Source organism: Pecten maximus, chromosome 7 (assembly GCF_902652985.1).
Source record: "Pecten maximus chromosome 7, xPecMax1.1, whole genome shotgun sequence".
NCBI lineage: Eukaryota > Metazoa > Mollusca > Bivalvia > Pectinida > Pectinidae > Pecten > Pecten maximus.
The window spans coordinates 4,733,211-4,755,308 of NC_047021.1; the positions used below are offsets into that span (position 1 = coordinate 4,733,211).

Sequence of the window (22,098 nt, forward strand, 5' to 3'; positions counted from 1 at the left end):
AGCCCTGTACTCTGTAACACTTAGGTATGTCAGAATGTCATCTGGTATAGCCCTGTACTGTAACACTTAGGTATGTCAGAATGTCATCTGTTATAGCCCTGCATGTACTCTATAACACTTAGGTATGTCAGAATGTCATCTGTTATAGCCCTGTACTGTAACACTTAGGTATGTCAGAATGACTGTTATAGCCCTGTACTGTAACATTTAGGTATGTCAGAATGTCATCTGTTATAGTCCTGTACTCTGTAACACTTAGGTATGTCAGAATGTCATCTGTTATAGCCCTGTACTGTAACACTTAGGTATGTCAGAATGTCATCTGACTGTTATAGTCCTGTACTGTAACACTTAGGTATGTCAGAATGTCATCTGTTATAGCCCTGTACTGTAACACTTAGGTATGTCAGAATGTCATCTGTTATAGTCCTGTACTCTGTAACACTTAGGTATGTCAGAATGTCATCTGACTGTTATAGTCCTGTACTCTGTAACACTTAGGTATGTCAGAATGTCATCTGTTATAGTCCTGTACTCTGTAACACTTAGGTATGTCAGAATGACTGTTATAGTCCTGTACTGTAACACTTAGGTATGTCAGAATGACTGTTATAGCCCTGTACTGTAACACTTAGGTATGTCAGAATGTCATCTGACTGTTATAGTCCTGTACTGTAACACTTAGGTATGTCAGAATGTCATCTGTTATAGTCCTGTACTCTGTAACACTTAGGTATGTCAGAATGTCATCTGTTATAGCCCTGTACTGTAACACTTAGGTATGTCAGAATGTCATCTGTTATAGTCCTGTACTCTGTAACACTTAGGTATGTCAGAATGTCATCTGACTGTTATAGTCCTGTACTCTGTAACACTTAGGTATGTCAGAATGTCATCTGTTATAGTCCTGTACTCTGTAACACTTAGGTATGTCAGAATGACTGTTATAGTCCTGTACTGTAACACTTAGGACTGTCAGAATGTCATCTGTTATAGTCCTGTACTGTAACACTTAGGTATGTCAGAATGTCATCTGACTGTTATAGTCCTGTACTGTAACACTTAGGTATGTCAGAATGTCATCTGACTGTTATAGTCCTGTACTCTGTAACACTTAGGTATGTCAGAATGTCATCTGTTATAGTCCTGTACTCTGTAACACTTAGGTATGTCAGAATGTCATCTGACTGTTATAGCCCTGTACTCTGTAACACTTAGGTATGTCAGAATGTCATCTGTTATAGTCCTGTACTGTAACACTTAGGTATGTCAGAATGTCATATGTTATAGCCCTGTACTGCAACACTTAGGTATGTCAGAATGTCATCTGTTATAGTCCTGTACTGTAACACTTAGGTATGTCAGAATGACTGTTATAGCCCTGTACTGTAACACTTAGGTATGTCAGAATGTCATCTGACTGTTATAGCCCTGTACTCTGTAACACTTAGGTATGTCAGAATGTCATCTGACTGTTATAGCCCTGTACTCTGTAACACTTAGGTATGTCAGAATGTCATCTGTTATAGTCCTGTACTCTGTAACACTTAGGTATGTCAGAATGTCATCTGACTGTTATAGCCCTGTACTGTAACACTTAGGTATGTCAGAATGTCATCTGTTATAGTCCTGTACTGTAACACTTAGGTATGTCAGAATGTCATCTGTTATAGTCCTGTACTGTAACACTTAGGTATGTCAGAATGTCATCTGACTGTTATAGCCCTGTACTCTGTAACACTTAGGTATGTCAGAATGTCATCTGGTATAGCCCTGTACTGTAACACTTAGGTATGTCAGAATGTCATCTGTTATAGCCCTGTACTCTATAACACTTAGGTATGTCAGAATGTCATCTGTTATAGTCCTGTACTGTAACACTTAGGTATGTCAGAATGTCATCTGACTGTTATAGTCCTGTACTCTGTAACACTTAGGTATGTCAGAATGTCATCTGTTATAGCCCTGTACTGTAACACTTAGGTATGTCAGAATGTCATCTGTTATAGCCCTGTACTGTAACACTTAGGTATGTCAGAATGTCATCTGACTGTTATAGTCCTGTACTCTGTAACACTTAGGTATGTCAGAATGTCATCTGACTGTTATAGTCCTGTACTGTAACACTTAGGTATGTCAGAATGTCATCTGTTATAGTCCTGTACTCTGTAACACTTAGGTATGTCAGAATGTCATCTGTTATAGCCCTGTACTGTAACACTTAGGTATGTCAGAATGTCATCTGACTGTTATAGTCCTGTACTGTAACACTTAGGTATGTCAGAATGTCATTTGTTATAGCCCTGTACTGTAACACTTAGGTATGTCAGAATGTCATCTGTTATAGACCTGTACTGTAACACTTAGGTATGTCAGAATGTCATCTGACTGTTATAGCCCTGTACTGTAACACTTAGGTATGTCAGAATGTCATCTGTTATAGCCCTGTACTGTAACACTTAGGTATGTCAGAATGTCATCTGTTATAGTCCTGTACTCTGTAACACTTAGGTATGTCAGAATGTCATCTGACTGTTATAGTCCTGTACTCTGTAACACTTAGGTATGTCAGAATGTCATCTGTTATAGTCCTGTACTCTGTAACACTTAGGTATGTCAGAATGTCATCTGACTGTTATAGTCCTATACTGTAACACTTAGGTATGTCAGAATGTCATCTGACTGTTATAGTCCTGTACTGTAACACTTAGGTATGTCAGAATGTCATCTGTTATAGTCCTGTACTCTGTAACACTTAGGTATGTCAGAATGTCATCTGACTGTTATAGTCCTGTACTGTAACACTTAGGTATGTCAGAATGTCATCTGACTGTTATAGTCCTGTACTGTAACACTTAGGTATGTCAGAATTACTGTTATAGCCCTGTACTGTAACACTTAGGTATGTCAGAATGTCATCTGACTGTTATAGCCCTGTACTGTAACACTTAGGTATGTCAGAATGTCATCTGTTATAGCCCTGTACTGTAACACTTAGGTATGTCAGAATGTCATCTGTTATAGTCCTGTACTGTAACACTTAGGTATGTCAGAATGTCATCTGTTATAGTCCTGTACTGTAACACTTAGGTATGTCAGAATGTCATCTGACTGTTATAGTCCTGTACTCTGTAACACTTAGGTATGTCAGAATGTCATCTGACTGTTATAGCCCTGTACTGTAACACTTAGGTATGTCAGAATGTCATCTGTTATAGCCCTGTACTGTAACACTTAGGTATGTCAGAATGTCATCTGACTGTTATAGTCCTGTACTCTGTAACACTTAGGTATGTCAGAATGTCATCTGACTGTTATAGTCCTGTACTGTAACACTTAGGTATGTCAGAATGTCATCTGTTATAGTCCTGTACTCTGTAACACTTAGGTATGTCAGAATGTCATCTGTTATAGCCCTGTACTGTAACACTTAGGTATGTCAGAATGTCATCTGACTGTTATAGTCCTGTACTGTAACACTTAGGTATGTCAGAATGTCATTTGTTATAGCCCTGTACTGTAACACTTAGGTATGTCAGAATGTCATCTGTTATAGACCTGTACTGTAACACTTAGGTATGTCAGAATGTCATCTGACTGTTATAGTCCTGTACTGTAACACTTAGGTATGTCAGAATGTCATCTGTTATAGTCCTGTACTCTGTAACACTTAGGTATGTCAGAATGTCATCTGACTGTTATAGTCCTGTACTGTAACACTTAGGTATGTCAGAATGTCATCTGACTGTTATAGTCCTGTACTGTAACACTTAGGTATGTCAGAATTACTGTTATAGCCCTGTACTGTAACACTTAGGTATGTCAGAATGTCATCTGACTGTTATAGCCCTGTACTGTAACACTTAGGTATGTCAGAATGTCATCTGTTATAGTCCTGTACTCTGTAACACTTAGGTATGTCAGAATGACTGTTATAGTCCTGTACTGTAACACTTAGGTATGTCAGAATGACTGTTATAGCCCTGTACTGTAACACTTAGGTATGTCAGAATGTCATCTGACTGTTATAGTCCTGTACTGTAACACTTAGGTATGTCAGAATGTCATCTGTTATAGTCCTGTACTCTGTAACACTTAGGTATGTCAGAATGTCATCTGTTATAGCCCTGTACTGTAACACTTAGGTATGTCAGAATGTCATCTGTTATAGTCCTGTACTCTGTAACACTTAGGTATGTCAGAATGTCATCTGACTGTTATAGTCCTGTACTCTGTAACACTTAGGTATGTCAGAATGTCATCTGTTATAGTCCTGTACTCTGTAACACTTAGGTATGTCAGAATGACTGTTATAGTCCTGTACTGTAACACTTAGGACTGTCAGAATGTCATCTGTTATAGTCCTGTACTGTAACACTTAGGTATGTCAGAATGTCATCTGACTGTTATAGTCCTGTACTGTAACACTTAGGTATGTCAGAATGTCATCTGACTGTTATAGTCCTGTACTCTGTAACACTTAGGTATGTCAGAATGTCATCTGTTATAGTCCTGTACTCTGTAACACTTAGGTATGTCAGAATGTCATCTGACTGTTATAGCCCTGTACTCTGTAACACTTAGGTATGTCAGAATGTCATCTGTTATAGTCCTGTACTGTAACACTTAGGTATGTCAGAATGTCATATGTTATAGCCCTGTACTGCAACACTTAGGTATGTCAGAATGTCATCTGTTATAGTCCTGTACTGTAACACTTAGGTATGTCAGAATGACTGTTATAGCCCTGTACTGTAACACTTAGGTATGTCAGAATGTCATCTGACTGTTATAGCCCTGTACTCTGTAACACTTAGGTATGTCAGAATGTCATCTGACTGTTATAGCCCTGTACTCTGTAACACTTAGGTATGTCAGAATGTCATCTGTTATAGTCCTGTACTCTGTAACACTTAGGTATGTCAGAATGTCATCTGACTGTTATAGCCCTGTACTGTAACACTTAGGTATGTCAGAATGTCATCTGTTATAGTCCTGTACTGTAACACTTAGGTATGTCAGAATGTCATCTGTTATAGTCCTGTACTGTAACACTTAGGTATGTCAGAATGTCATCTGACTGTTATAGCCCTGTACTCTGTAACACTTAGGTATGTCAGAATGTCATCTGGTATAGCCCTGTACTGTAACACTTAGGTATGTCAGAATGTCATCTGTTATAGCCCTGTACTCTATAACACTTAGGTATGTCAGAATGTCATCTGTTATAGTCCTGTACTGTAACACTTAGGTATGTCAGAATGTCATCTGACTGTTATAGTCCTGTACTCTGTAACACTTAGGTATGTCAGAATGTCATCTGTTATAGCCCTGTACTGTAACACTTAGGTATGTCAGAATGTCATCTGTTATAGCCCTGTACTGTAACACTTAGGTATGTCAGAATGTCATCTGACTGTTATAGTCCTGTACTCTGTAACACTTAGGTATGTCAGAATGTCATCTGACTGTTATAGTCCTGTACTGTAACACTTAGGTATGTCAGAATGTCATCTGTTATAGTCCTGTACTCTGTAACACTTAGGTATGTCAGAATGTCATCTGTTATAGCCCTGTACTGTAACACTTAGGTATGTCAGAATGTCATCTGACTGTTATAGTCCTGTACTGTAACACTTAGGTATGTCAGAATGTCATTTGTTATAGCCCTGTACTGTAACACTTAGGTATGTCAGAATGTCATCTGTTATAGACCTGTACTGTAACACTTAGGTATGTCAGAATGTCATCTGACTGTTATAGCCCTGTACTGTAACACTTAGGTATGTCAGAATGTCATCTGTTATAGCCCTGTACTGTAACACTTAGGTATGTCAGAATGTCATCTGTTATAGTCCTGTACTCTGTAACACTTAGGTATGTCAGAATGTCATCTGACTGTTATAGTCCTGTACTCTGTAACACTTAGGTATGTCAGAATGTCATCTGTTATAGTCCTGTACTCTGTAACACTTAGGTATGTCAGAATGTCATCTGACTGTTATAGTCCTATACTGTAACACTTAGGTATGTCAGAATGTCATCTGACTGTTATAGTCCTGTACTGTAACACTTAGGTATGTCAGAATGTCATCTGTTATAGTCCTGTACTCTGTAACACTTAGGTATGTCAGAATGTCATCTGACTGTTATAGTCCTGTACTGTAACACTTAGGTATGTCAGAATGTCATCTGACTGTTATAGTCCTGTACTGTAACACTTAGGTATGTCAGAATTACTGTTATAGCCCTGTACTGTAACACTTAGGTATGTCAGAATGTCATCTGACTGTTATAGCCCTGTACTGTAACACTTAGGTATGTCAGAATGTCATCTGTTATAGCCCTGTACTGTAACACTTAGGTATGTCAGAATGTCATCTGTTATAGTCCTGTACTGTAACACTTAGGTATGTCAGAATGTCATCTGTTATAGTCCTGTACTGTAACACTTAGGTATGTCAGAATGTCATCTGACTGTTATAGTCCTGTACTCTGTAACACTTAGGTATGTCAGAATGTCATCTGACTGTTATAGCCCTGTACTGTAACACTTAGGTATGTCAGAATGTCATCTGTTATAGCCCTGTACTGTAACACTTAGGTATGTCAGAATGTCATCTGACTGTTATAGTCCTGTACTCTGTAACACTTAGGTATGTCAGAATGTCATCTGACTGTTATAGTCCTGTACTGTAACACTTAGGTATGTCAGAATGTCATCTGTTATAGTCCTGTACTCTGTAACACTTAGGTATGTCAGAATGTCATCTGTTATAGCCCTGTACTGTAACACTTAGGTATGTCAGAATGTCATCTGACTGTTATAGTCCTGTACTGTAACACTTAGGTATGTCAGAATGTCATTTGTTATAGCCCTGTACTGTAACACTTAGGTATGTCAGAATGTCATCTGTTATAGACCTGTACTGTAACACTTAGGTATGTCAGAATGTCATCTGACTGTTATAGTCCTGTACTGTAACACTTAGGTATGTCAGAATGTCATCTGTTATAGTCCTGTACTCTGTAACACTTAGGTATGTCAGAATGTCATCTGACTGTTATAGTCCTGTACTGTAACACTTAGGTATGTCAGAATGTCATCTGACTGTTATAGTCCTGTACTGTAACACTTAGGTATGTCAGAATTACTGTTATAGCCCTGTACTGTAACACTTAGGTATGTCAGAATGTCATCTGACTGTTATAGCCCTGTACTGTAACACTTAGGTATGTCAGAATGTCATCTGTTATAGCCCTGTACTGTAACACTTAGGTATGTCAGAATGTCATCTGTTATAGTCCTGTACTGTAACACTTAGGTATGTCAGAATGTCATCTGTTATAGTCCTGTACTCTGTAACACTTAGGTATGTCAGAATGTCATCTGACTGTTATAGTCCTGTACTCTGTAACACTTAGGTATGTCAGAATGTCATCTGACTGTTATAGCCCTGTACTGTAACACTTAGGTATGTCAGAATGTCATCTGTTATAGCCCTGTACTGTAACACTTAGGTATGTCAGAATGTCATCTGTTATAGCCCTGTACTGTAACACTTAGGTATGTCAGAATGTCATCTGACTGTTATAGTCCTGTACTCTGTAACACTTAGGTATGTCAGAATGTCATCTGACTGTTATAGTCCTGTACTGTAACACTTAGGTATGTCAGAATGTCATCTGACTGTTATAGCCCTGTACTCTGTAACACTTAGGTATGTCAGAATGTCATCTGTTATAGCCCTGTACTGTAACACTTAGGTATGTCAGAATGTCATCTGTTATAGTCCTGTACTGTAACACTTAGGTATGTCAGAATGACTGTTATAGCCCTGTACTGTAACACTTAGGTATGTCAGAATGTCATCTGTTATAGCCCTGCACTGTAACACTTAGGTATGTCAGAATGTCATCTGACTGTTATAGTCCTGTACTCTGTAACACTTAGGTATGTCAGAATGTCATCTGACTGTTATAGTCCTGTACTGTAACACTTAGGTATGTCAGAATGTCATCTGTTATAGTCCTGTACTCTGTAACACTTAGGTATGTCAGAATGTCATCTGACTGTTATAGTCCTGTACTCTGTAACACTTAGGTATGTCAGAATGTCATCTGTTATAGCCCTGTACTCTGTAACACTTAGGTATGTCATCTGACTGTTATAGCCCTGTACTGTAACACTTAGGTATGTCAGAATGTCATCTGACTGTTATAGCCCTGTACTGTAACACTTAGGTATGTCAGAATGTCATCTGACTGTTATAGCCCTGTACTCTGTAACACTTAGGTATGTCATCTGACTGTTATAGCCCTGTACTGTAACACTTAGGTATGTCAGAATTACTGTTATAGCCCTGTACTGTAACACTTAGGTATGTCAGAATGTCATCTGACTGTTATAGCCCTGTACTGTAACACTTAGGTATGTCAGAATGTCATCTGTTATAGCCCTGTACTGTAACACTTAGGTATGTCAGAATGTCATCTGACTGTTATAGCCCTGTACTCTGTAACACTTAGGTATGTCAGAATGTCATCTGTTATAGTCCTGTACTGTAACACTTAGGTATGTCAGAATGTCATCTGTTATAGCCCTGTACTGTAACACTTAGGTATGTCAGAATGTCATCTGACTGTTATAGTCCTGTACTCTGTAACACTTAGGTATGTCAGAATGTCATCTGACTGTTATAGTCCTGTACTGTAACACTTAGGTATGTCAGAATGTCATCTGTTATAGTCCTGTACTCTGTAACACTTAGGTATGTCAGAATGTCATCTGTTATAGCCCTGTACTGTAACACTTAGGTATGTCAGAATGTCATCTGACTGTTATAGCCCTGTACTGTAACACTTAGGTATGTCAGAATGTCATCTGTTATAGCCCTGTACTGTAACACTTAGGTATGTCAGAATGTCATCTGTTATAGTCCTGTACTCTGTAACACTTAGGTATGTCAGAATGTCATCTGACTGTTATAGTCCTGTACTCTGTAACACTTAGGTATGTCAGAATGTCATCTGTTATAGTCCTGTACTCTGTAACACTTAGGTATGTCAGAATGTCATCTGACTGTTATAGTCCTATACTGTAACACTTAGGTATGTCAGAATGTCATCTGACTGTTATAGTCCTGTACTGTAACACTTAGGTATGTCAGAATGTCATCTGTTATAGTCCTGTACTCTGTAACACTTAGGTATGTCAGAATGTCATCTGACTGTTATAGTCCTGTACTGTAACACTTAGGTATGTCAGAATGTCATCTGACTGTTATAGTCCTGTACTGTAACACTTAGGTATGTCAGAATGTCATCTGACTGTTATAGCCCTGTACTGTAACACTTAGGTATGTCAGAATGTCATCTGTTATAGCCCTGTACTGTAACACTTAGGTATGTCAGAATGTCATCTGTTATAGTCCTATACTGTAACACTTAGGTATGTCAGAATGTCATCTGTTATAGTCCTGTACTGTAACACTTAGGTATGTCAGAATGTCATCTGTTATAGTCCTATACTGTAACACTTAGGTATGTCAGAATGTCATCTGACTGTTATAGTCCTGTACTGTAACACTTAGGTATGTCAGAATGTCATCTGTTATAGCCCTGTACTGTAACACTTAGGTATGTCAGAATGACTGTTATAGCCCTGTACTGTAACACTTAGGTATGTCAGAATGTCATCTGTTATAGTCCTGTACTGTAACACTTAGGTATGTCAGAATGTCATCTGTTATAGCCCTGTACTGTAACACTTAGGTATGTCAGAATGTCATCTGTTATAGTCCTGTACTGTAACACTTAGGTATGTCAGAATGTCATCTGTTATAGCCCTGTACTGTAACACTTAGGTATGTCAGAATGTCATCTGACTGTTATAGTCCTGTACTGTAACACTTAGGTATGTCAGAATGTCATCTGTTATAGTCCTGTACTGTAACACTTAGGTATGTCAGAATGACTGTTATAGCCCTGTACTGTAACACTTAGGTATGTCAGAATGTCATCTGTTATAGTCCTGTACTCTGTAACACTTAGGTATGTCAGAATGTCATCTGTTATAGCCCTGTACTGTAACACTTAGGTATGTCAGAATGTCATCTGTTATAGTCCTGTACTGTAACACTTAGGTATGTCAGAATGTCATCTGACTGTTATAGTCCTGTACTGTAACACTTAGGTATGTCAGAATGTCATCTGTTATAGTCCTGTACTGTAACACTTAGGTATGTCAGAATGTCATCTGTTATAGTCCTGTACTGTAACACTTAGGTATGTCAGAATGTCATCTGTTATAGTCCTGTACTGTAACACTTAGGTATGTCAGAATGTCATCTGTTATAGTCCTGTACTGTAACACTTAGGTATATCAGAATGTCATCTGACTGTTATAGTCCTGTACTGTAACACTTAGGTATGTCAGAATGTCATCTGTTATAGCCCTGTACTGTAACACTTAGGTATGTCAGAATGTCATCTGACTGTTATAGTCCTGTACTCTGTAACACTTAGGTATGTCAGAATGTCATCTGTTATAGTCCTGTACTCTGTAACACTTAGGTATGTCAGAATGTCATCTGACTGTTATAGCCCTGTACTGTAACACTTAGGTATGTCAGAATGTCATCTGTTATAGTCCTGTACTGTAACACTTAGGTATGTCAGAATGTCATCTGTTATAGTCCTGTACTGTAACACTTAGGTATGTCAGAATGTCATCTGACTGTTATAGTCCTGTACTGTAACACTTAGGTATGTCAGAATGTCATCTGACTGTTATAGTCCTGTACTGTAACACTTAGGTATGTCAGAATGTCATCTGACTGTTATAGTCCTGTACTCTGTAACACTTAGGTATGACAGAATGTCATCTGTTATAGTCCTGTACTGTAACACTTAGGTATGTCAGAATGTCATCTGACTGTTATAGTCCTGTACTCTGTAACACTTAGGTATGTCAGAATGTCATCTGACTGTTATAGTCCTGTACTCTGTAACACTTAGGTATGTCAGAATGTCATCTGTTATAGCCCTGTACTGTAAGACTTAGGTATGTCAGAATGTCATCTGTTATAGTCCTGTACTCTGTAACACTTAGGTATGTCAGAATGTCATCTGTTATAGTCCTGTACTCTGTAACACTTAGGTATGTCAGAATGTCATCTGTTATAGTCCTGTACTCTGTAACACTTAGGTATGTCAGAATGTCATCTGTTATAGTCCTGTACTCTGTAACACTTAGGTATGTCAGAATGTCATCTGTTATAGTCCTGTACTCTGTAACACTTAGGTATGTCAGAATGTCATCTGTTATAGTCCTGTACTGTAACACTTAGGTATGTCAGAATGTCATCTGTTATAGTCCTGTACTGTAACACTTAGGTATGTCAGAATGTCATCTGTTATAGCCCTGTACTGTAACACTTAGGTATGTCAGAATGTCATCTGTTATAGTCCTGTACTGTAACACTTAGGTATGTCAGAATGTCATCTGACTGTTATAGTCCTGTACTGTAACACTTAGGTATGTCAGAATGTCATCTGTTATAGTCCTGTACTGTAACACTTAGGTATGTCAGAATGTCATCTGTTATAGCCCTGTACTCTGTAACACTTAGGTATGTCAGAATGTCATCTGACTGTTATAGTCCTGTACTGTAACACTTAGGTATGTCAGAATGTCATCTGTTATAGTCCTGTACTGTAACACTTAGGTATGTCAGAATGTCATCTGTTATAGCCCTGTACTGTAACACTTAGGTATGTCAGAATGTCATCTGTTATAGTCCTGTACTGTAACACTTAGGTATGTCAGAATGTCATCTGTTATAGCCCTGTACTGCAACACTTAGGTATGTCAGAATGTCATCTGTTATAGTCCTGTACTGTAACACTTAGGTATGTCAGAATGTCATCTGTTATAGTCCTGTACTGTAACACTTAGGTATGTCAGAATGTCATCTGTTATAGTCCTGTACTGTAACACTTAGGTATATCAGAATGTCATCTGTTATAGCCCTGTACTGCAACACTTAGGTATGTCAGAATGTCATCTGTTATAGTCCTGTACTGTAACACTTAGGTATGTCAGAATGTCATCTGACTGTTATAGTCCTGTACTGCAACACTTAGGTATGTCAGAATGTCATCTGTTATAGTCCTGTACTGTAACACTTAGGTATGTCAGAATGTCATCTGTTATAGTCCTGTACTGCAACACTTAGGTATGTCAGAATGTCATCTGTTATAGTCCTGTACTGTAACACTTAGGTATGTCAGAATGTCATCTGACTGTTATAGTCCTGTACTCTGTAACACTTAGGTATGTCAGAATGTCATCTGTTATAGTCCTGTACTGTAACACTTAGGTATATCAGAATGTCATCTGTTATAATCCTGTACTGTAACACTTAGGTATGTCAGAATGTCATCTGTTATAGTCCTGTACTCTGTAACACTTAGGTATGTCAGAATGTCATATGTTATAACCCTGTACTCTGTAACACTTAGGTATGTCAGAATGTCATCTGTTATAGCCCTGTACTGTAACACTTAGGTATGTCAGAATGTCATCTGACTGTTATAGTCCTGTACTGTAACACTTAGGTATGTCAGAATGTCATCTGTTATAGTCCTGTACTCTGTAACACTTAGGTATGTCAGAATGTCATCTGACTGTTATAGTCCTGTACTGTAACACTTAGGTATGTCAGAATGTCATCTGTTATAGTCCTGTACTGTAACACTTAGGTATGTCAGAATGTCATCTGTTATAGCCCTGTACTGTAACACTTAGGTATGTCAGAATGTCATCTGACTGTTATAGCCCTGTACTGTAACACTTAGGTATGTCAGAATGTCATCTGACTGTTATAGCCCTGTACTGTAACACTTAGGTATGTCAGAATGTCATCTGACTGTTATAGCCCTGTACTGTAACACTTAGGTATGTCAGAATGTCATCTGTTATAGCCCTGTACTGTAACACTTAGGTATGTCAGAATGTCATCTGTTATAGTCCTGTACTGTAACACTTAGGTATGTCAGAATGTCATCTGTTATAGCCCTGTACTGTAACACTTAGGTATGTCAGAATGTCATCTGTTATAGTCCTGTACTGTAACACTTAGGTATGTCAGAATGTCATCTGACTGTTATAGCCCTGTACTGTAACACTTAGGTATGTCAGAATGTCATCTGTTATAGCCCTGTACTGTAACACTTAGGTATGTCAGAATGTCATCTGACTGTTATAGTCCTGTACTGTAACACTTAGGTATGTCAGAATGTCATCTGTTATAGTCCTGTACTGTAACACTTAGGTATGTCAGAATGTCATCTGTTATAGCCCTGTACTCTGTAACACTTAGGTATGTCAGAATGTCATCTGTTATAGTCCTGTACTCTGTAACACTTAGGTATGTCAGAATGTCATCTGTTATAGCCCTGTACTCTGTAACACTTAGGTATGTCAGAATGTCATCTGACTGTTATAGCCCTGTACTCTGTAACACTTAGGTATGTCAAAATGTCATCTGTTATAGTCCTGTACTGTAACACTTAGGTATGTCAGAATGTCATCTGACTGTTATAGTCCTGTACTCTGTAACATTTAGGTATGTCAGAATGTCATCTGTTATAGTCCTGTACTGTAACACTTAGGTATGTCAGAATGTCATCTGTTATAGTCCTGTACTCTGTAACACTTAGGTATGTCAGAATGTCATCTGTTATAGTCCTGTACTGTAACACTTAGGTATGTCAGAATGTCATCTGTTATAGTCCTGTACTGTAACACTTAGGTATGTCAGAATGTCATCTGTTATAGTCCTGTACTGTAACACTTAGGTATGTCAGAATGTCATCTGTTATAGTCCTGTACTCTGTAACACTTAGGTATGTCAGAATGTCATCTGTTATAGTCCTGTACTCTGTAACACTTAGGTATGTCAGAATGTCATCTGACTGTTATAGTCCTGTACTCTGTAACACTTAGGTATGTCAGAATGTCATGTGTTATAGTCCTGTACTGTAACACTTAGGTATGTCAGAATGTCATCTGTTATAGTCCTGTACTCTGTAACACTTAGGTATGTCAGAATGTCATCTGTTATAGTCCTGTACTGTAACACTTAGGTATGTCAGAATGTCATCTGTTATAGTCCTGTACTGTAACACTTAGGTATGTCAGAATGTCATCTGTTATAGTCCTGTACTGTAACACTTAGGTATGTCAGAATGTCATCTGTTATAGTCCTGTACTCTGTAACACTTAGGTATGTCAGAATGTCATCTGTTATAGCCCTGTACTCTGTAACACTTAGGTATGTCAGAATGTCATCTGACTGTTATAGTCCTGTACTGTAACACTTAGGTATGTCAGAATGTCATCTGTTATAGTCCTGTACTGTAACACTTAGGTATGTCAGAATGTCATCTGTTATAGCCCTGTACTCTGTAACACTTAGGTATGTCAGAATGTCATCTGACTGTTATAGTCCTGTACTGTAACACTTAGGTATGTCAGAATGTCATCTGTTATAGTCCTGTACTGTAACACTTAGGTATGTGAGAATGTCATCTGTTATAGCCCTGTACTGTAACACTTAGGTATGTCAGAATGTCATCTGACTGTTATAGCCCTGTACTCTGTAACACTTAGGTATGTCAGAATGTCATCTGACTGTTATAGTCCTGTACTGTAACACTTAGGTATGTCAGAATGTCATCTGTTATAGCCCTGTACTGCAACACTTAGGTATGTCAGAATGTCATATGTTATAGCCCTGTACTGTAACACTTAGGTATGTCAGAATGTCATCTGACTGTTATAGCCCTGTACTGTAACACTTAGGTATGTCAGAATGTCATCTGTTATAGCCCTGTACTGTAACACTTAGGTATGTCAGAATGACTGTTATAGTCCTGTACTGTAACACTTAGGTATGTCAGAATGTCATCTGACTGTTATAGTCCTGTACTGTAACACTTAGGTATGTCAGAATGTCATCTGACTGTTATAGTCCTGTACTCTGTAACACTTAGGTATGTCAGAATGTCATCTGTTATAGCCCTGTACTCTGTAACACTTAGGTATGTCAGAATGTCATCTGACTGTTATAGTCCTGTACTCTGTAACACTTAGGTATGTCAGAATGTCATCTGTTATAGTCCTGTACTCTGTAACACTTAGGTATGTCAGAATGACTGTTATAGCCCTGTACTGTAACACTTAGGTATGTCAGAATGTCATCTGTTATAGTCCTGTACTGTAACACTTAGGTATGTCATCTGACTGTTATAGCCCTGTACTGTAACACTTAGGTATGTCAGAATGACTGTTATAGCCCTACCTCATTTGTAGGAACTTCTTGTATCTCCACTGATCGAATCTTGTTAAACATGATATTTGCTCAAAATTTTATCAGAGAGTTACGTTATTTACGTTATATTGTTAATTGATTTGGAAGACCAGTTTTCATTTATAATGTCAATAAATTGTTATTTAATAACCGACCAACATTTCTATTCATTGCGAGAAATAAAATGTCATTTTGTTATCTTAATTTAAATTTATTGTCGCACTAAAGATCAATATATTGTAAGTTACTGAGATAAATAAAATCAGGACCAGTGACTGGCATTCATTACTAATACATTATAAAGTTGTGAATACCAACTGTTATATTAGTGTGTTTGGAAACTGTAGTCTGTCTTCTGTCAATTTGGGAGTTGGAAGACTCAGAGGATATAGAAAATGATATTGGAACATGATTTAAGTGATACTAGATCATAACGTTTGTTGGAATTGACTTAAGAACTAGAAAGAGTACACAATAAGTAGATCTCTAGTGTGTAAAGTTGTACATGTCATACATGCCATACAGATGATGGCTGCACAAGTGACCTGCATTTATAACTCTCAGAATTAAGTCGCTGTGCCTGCCTATACTGGTGCTGCCTGTTCAATCATGAACAAATGGATTGAGGTCTAATTAAACTTTGATCTCTTATATATCAATTAAATTTTCAAATATATATATAGTGTAATTGAACCTATTATTAATGAAAGGAAATTATAGAGTCCAATACACTATATGTCTACATACTTCTGAGGTGCTTCAAGGAGTAGGCATACCTTATCATTGAGCCAATAATGATATAGTCAAACGAGTCAATTATACTTAATCAGTAACAAGATTGTTACCCCTTTGATGAGGACTTGAGACTTCAGTGAACCAATAAGTTTATTTGTATTAAACACTTTGATGAGGACTTGAGACTTCAGTGAACCAATAAGTTTATTTGTATTAAACCCTTTGATGAGGACTTGAGACTGCATTCAGTGAACCAATAAGTTTGTTTGTATTAAACCCTTTGATGAGGACTTGAGACTCCAGTGAACCAATAAGTTTATTTGTATTAAACCCTTTGATGAGGACTTGAGACATCTGTGAACCATTAAGTTTATTTGTATTAAACCCTTTGATGAGGACTTGAGACATCTGTGAACCATTAAGTTTATTTGTTTTAAACCCTTTGATGAGGACTTGAGACTTCAATGAACCAATAAGTTTGTACTCCTTTGATGAGGACTTGAGACTCCAGTGAACCAATAAGTTTATTTGTATTAAACCCTTTGATGAGGACTTGAAACTTCAGTGAACCAATAAGTTTATTTGTATTAAACCCTTTGATGAGGACTTGAGACTTCAGTGAACCAATAAGTTTGTTTGTATTAAACCCTTTGATGAGGACTTGAGACTTCTGTGAACCAATAAGTTTGTTTGTATTAAACCCTTTGATGAGGACTTGAGACTTCAATGAACCAATAAGTTTGTACTCCTTTGATGAGGACTTGAGACTTCAGTGAACCAATAAGTTTATTTGTATTAAACCCTTTGATGAGGACTTGAGACTTCAGTGAACCAATAAGTTTATTTGTATTAAACCCTTTGATGAGGACTTGAGACTTCAGTGAACCAATAAGTTTGTTTGTATTAAACCCTTTGATGAGGACTTGAGACTTCTGTGAACCAATAAGTTTGTTTGTATTAAACCCTTTGATGAGGACTTGAGACTTCAATGAACCAATAAGTTTGTACTCCTTTGATGAGGACTTGAGACTCCGGTGAACCAATAAGTTTATTTGTATTAAACCCTTTGATGAGGACTTGAAACTTCAGTGAACCAATAAGTTTATTTGTATTAAACCCTTTGATGAGGACTTGAAACTTCAGTGAACCAATAAGTTTGTTTGTATTAAACCCTTTGATGAGGACTTGAGACTTTAGTGAACCAATAAGTTTGCTCCACATTATGTAAGTCTTTGATATCTATATCGATTGACTTGGTAATATTTCGTTTGTGATTTCTCTAAAGGTTAATGTGTTTGGTAATGTGGCTGAGTGACAGTAGACAAGGACAGATATGCCGATGTTCTGTACAGTTTGTCAGCAGGCAGATGGTATCGGGATATGAATGGTGTTTATATATTACAGGGAGAATACTTCAATTTTTACTCTTCCAACAATAATTGACTTTTTTGGGTTACAATATAATATTGAAAATCAACTCTTATTCCAAACTACTTCAAATATCATGTGATTTGGAATGTTCAATGGTAATTGCAGAAAAATTGTATCAGACAGGGAGAATGCTGAGCAGATGTATTTCATGCCTGCATGTTATTTGAAAAAACAGTTAACACTTTGAAAGTACCTTACTGATGACCCAGATTCAAATTCATAAACTCTACATGAAGATAAAAACTCTACACGAAGATAAAAACTCTACAAAAAGACACAAATTCTACACAAAGACACAAATCTACACACACAACTCTACACAAAGACACAACTCTACACAAAGACACAAACTATATACAAAGACACAAACTCTACACAAAGACACAAACTATATACAAAGACACAAACTCTACACAAAGACACAAACTATATACAAAGACACAAACTCTACACAAAGACACCAACTCTACACAAAGACAACTCTACACCACAAAGACACAAACTCTACACAAAGACACAACTCTACACAAAGACACAACTCTACACAAAGACACAAACTCTACACAAAGACATAAACTCTACACAAAGACACAACTCTACACAAAGACACAACTCTACACAAAGACACAACTCTACACCACAAAGACACAAACTCTACACAAAGACACAAACTCTACACAAAGACAAACTCTACACAAAGACACAAACTTTACACAAAGACACAAACTCTACACAAAGACACAAACTCTACACAAAGACACAAACTATATACAAAGACACAAACTATATACAAAGACACAAACTCTACACAAAGACACAAACTCTACACAAAGACACAAACTCTACACAAAGACACAAACTCTACACAAAGACACAAACTCTACACAAAGACACAAACTATATACAAAGACACAAACTATATACAAAGACACAAACTCTACACAAAGACACAAACTCTACACAAAGACACAAACTTTACACAAAGACACAAACTATATACAGAGACACAACTCTCCACAAAGACACAAACTATATACAAAGACACAAACTCTACACAAAGACACAAACTCTACACAAAGACACACACTTTACACAAAGACACAAACTATACACAAAGACACAAACTCTACACAAAGACACAAACTCTATACAAAGACACAAACTCTACACAAAGACACAAACTATATACAAAGACACAAACTATATACAAAGACAAACTCTACACAAAGACACAAACTCTACACAAAGACACAAACTCTACACAAAGACACACACTTTACACAAAGACACAAACTTTACACAAAGACAAACTCTAGACAAAGACACAAACTATATACAAAGACACAAACTCTACACAAAGACAAACTCTACACAAAGACACAAACTCTACACAAAGACACAAACTCTACACAAAGACACACACTTTACACAAAGACACAAACTATACACAAAGACACAACTCTCCACAAAGACACAACTCTACACCACAAAGACACAACTCTACACAAAGACACAAACTCTACACAAAGACACAAACTCTACACAAAAACACAAACTTTACACAAAGACACAAACTATATACAAAGACACAAACTCTACACAAAGACACAAACTCTATACAAAGACACACACTTTACACAAAGACACAAACTATACACAAAGACACAAACTCTACACAAAGACACAAACTCTATACAAAGACACAAACTCTACACAAAGACACAAACTATATACAGAGACACAAACTCTACACAAAGACACAAACTATATACAAAGACACAAACTCTACACAAAGACACAAACTCTACACAAAGACACACACTTTACACAAAGACACAAACTATACACAAAGACACAAACTCTACACAAAGACACAAGCTCTATACAAAGACACAAACTCTACACAAAGACACAAACTATATACAAAGACACAAACTCTACACAAAGACAAACTCTAGACAAAGACACAAACTATATACAAAGACACAAACTCTACACAAAGACAAACTCTACACAAAGACACAAACTCTACACAAAGACACAAACTCTACACAAAGACACACACTTTACACAAAGACACAAACTATACACAAAGACACAACTCTCCACAAAGACACAACTCTACACCACAAAGACACAACTCTACACAAAGACACAAACTCTACACAAAGACACAAACTCTACACAAAACACAAACTTTACACAAAGACACAAACTATATACAAAGACACAAACTCTACACAAAGACACAAACTCTATACAAAGACACACACTTTACACAAAGACACAAACTATACACAAAGACACAAACTCTACACAAAGACACAAACTCTACACAAAGACACAAACTATATACAGAGACACAAACTCTACACAAAGACACAAACTCTACACAAAGACACAAACTCTATACAAAGACACAAACTCTACACAAAGACACAAACTATACACAAAGACACAAACTATATACAAAGACACACACTTTACACAAAGACACAAACTATACACAAAGACACAAACTCTACACAAAGACACAAACCATATACAAAGACACAAACTCTTCACAAAGACACAAACTATATACAAAGACACAAACTCTACACAAAGACACCAACTATACACAAAGGCACAAACTTCACACAAAGACACAAACTCTACACAAAGACACAAACTCTACACAAAGACACAAACTCTATACAAAGACACAAACTCTACACAAAGACACAAACTATACACAAAGACACAAACTATATACAAAGACACACACTTTACACAAAGACACAAACTATACACAAAGACACAAACTCTACACAAAGACACAAACCATATACAAAGACACAAACTCTTCACAAAGACACAAACTATATACAAAGACACACACTTTACACAAAGACACAAACTATACACAAAGGCACAAACTTCACACAAAGACACAAACTCTACACAAAGACACAAACTCTACACAAAGACACTTGAGACTTGAGTGAACCAATAAGTTTGTCTGTAACCCCTTTGATGAGGAACTGAGACTTCAGTGAATCAATAAGTTTGAATATTACAGAAATACAGGGTTTCTTTTGATATATTACAGATATACCTAAATATTACAGTAATGTGGGGATTATATTTATGTATTACAGATATGATGCCTGGGCTCAAATATTTCCTTCCTCAAAAAGAAAACAAAGAAAGAAGATGGTCACCATAGCAACATGACAACAACCAGTATTACTGTATAGACAAAATAAGGTGAGTCCAACGAGGAAAAACTTTATTTTCATAAATAAATTCCTTCAAAATGTTATTTTTCATAAATAAATTTCTTGCAATTATAAAAAATAAACTCCTTGCCATTTCAAAAATTAAATCCCTTGCCAATATAAAATAAATTCATTTCCAATGCGATCAATAAGTTCTTTGCAAATATGAAAAATAAATTCATTTCCAATATGATAAATAAATTTGTTGCCAATATTTTAAATAAATTCCCTGCCATTATAATAAATAAATTCCATGTCAATGTGATAAATTAATTCCTTGCAAATATGATAAATAAATTCCATGCCAATATGATAAATAAAGTCCATGTCAATATTATAAATTAATTCCTTGCCAACATGATAAATTAACTCCATGCCAACATGATAAATTAACTCATGTCAATATGATGAATTAATTCCATATCAATATGTTATCCCCAGCTGTATTATATTACAATTGCAAATACAGCGGAACTTCGTTAACTCGAACTCGGATAACTCGAATACCCCGCTTAACTCGAAGTACCTCGTCGGTCCCGGCCGAATTCTCTCTTTATCTTAGTAAAGAAAACTCGGAAAACTCGAACTCGGAAAACTCGAAGAACTCGGATAATACGAAGTGAAAATTTGGTCCCAACAATAAAAATCCTATTTGAAATGATCGAATAACTCGAAGTATAATTTTCGTCGATCGGTGGTAAACGCCGACATTTTTAAGAGCTAAATTCCGTTTGTAATACTGAACATATCGGCACTACTAACCTACATGCTATTATAAGTATTTCATAAATTCATAAAAGAAATTGTCGGTTGAATCTTATAACAACATGTCTTAGTGATAAAAAGTACTGCTTTACTTACATCAAGTAATTTCCTAAGGCGGTCGCCGATATTAGTACACACGATAGTCAACAACTCATCTACCTGTTCGCTCAAGCGGAACTAATCTCTGACACACCGGTAGATCTACCCGGCTGATGTTTTTACAGGTGTAGAAATGAAACAGTCACCGGCGCCTATTAAATCTTTAAACTGCTGAAACTATAGCGTAATTACTGCCAAGGTGTTCAGAGTACAACTGTTACGGTCAGTGCGGTCTATTAAATCGGATAAAACGCCAGCTCAGTTACAGTAACATTTTATACGCACATGCGCAGCCTAACTTCCGGTGCTAATACACATGGAAATGGTGTGGTTATCAATAAAAAGTAAGTAGGCCAATCAAACAGTATTTTATATGTTCAATAAAAGGTAATGGTTCTGTTACGTTTTGCATGCAATCTGTGTTAAACTCA

General features: G+C 36.9%; 1 protein-coding gene and 1 long non-coding RNA gene across 2 annotated transcripts in view; both read left to right on the forward strand.

The window, feature by feature from the left end:
* Nucleotides 1-22,098, forward strand: part of LOC117331398 (protein MON2 homolog) — a 620,780-nt gene that overhangs the window by 130,164 nt on the left and 468,518 nt on the right. The gene's annotated exons all lie outside the window — the stretch shown is intronic.
* Nucleotides 1-22,098, forward strand: part of LOC117331404 — a 95,549-nt gene that overhangs the window by 72,311 nt on the left and 1,140 nt on the right. The window contains exon 2 of the long non-coding RNA XR_004533532.1: nucleotides 20,684-20,792. This is a non-coding gene — a long non-coding RNA (uncharacterized LOC117331404). The remainder of the gene's footprint in view (nucleotides 1-20,683; nucleotides 20,793-22,098) is intronic.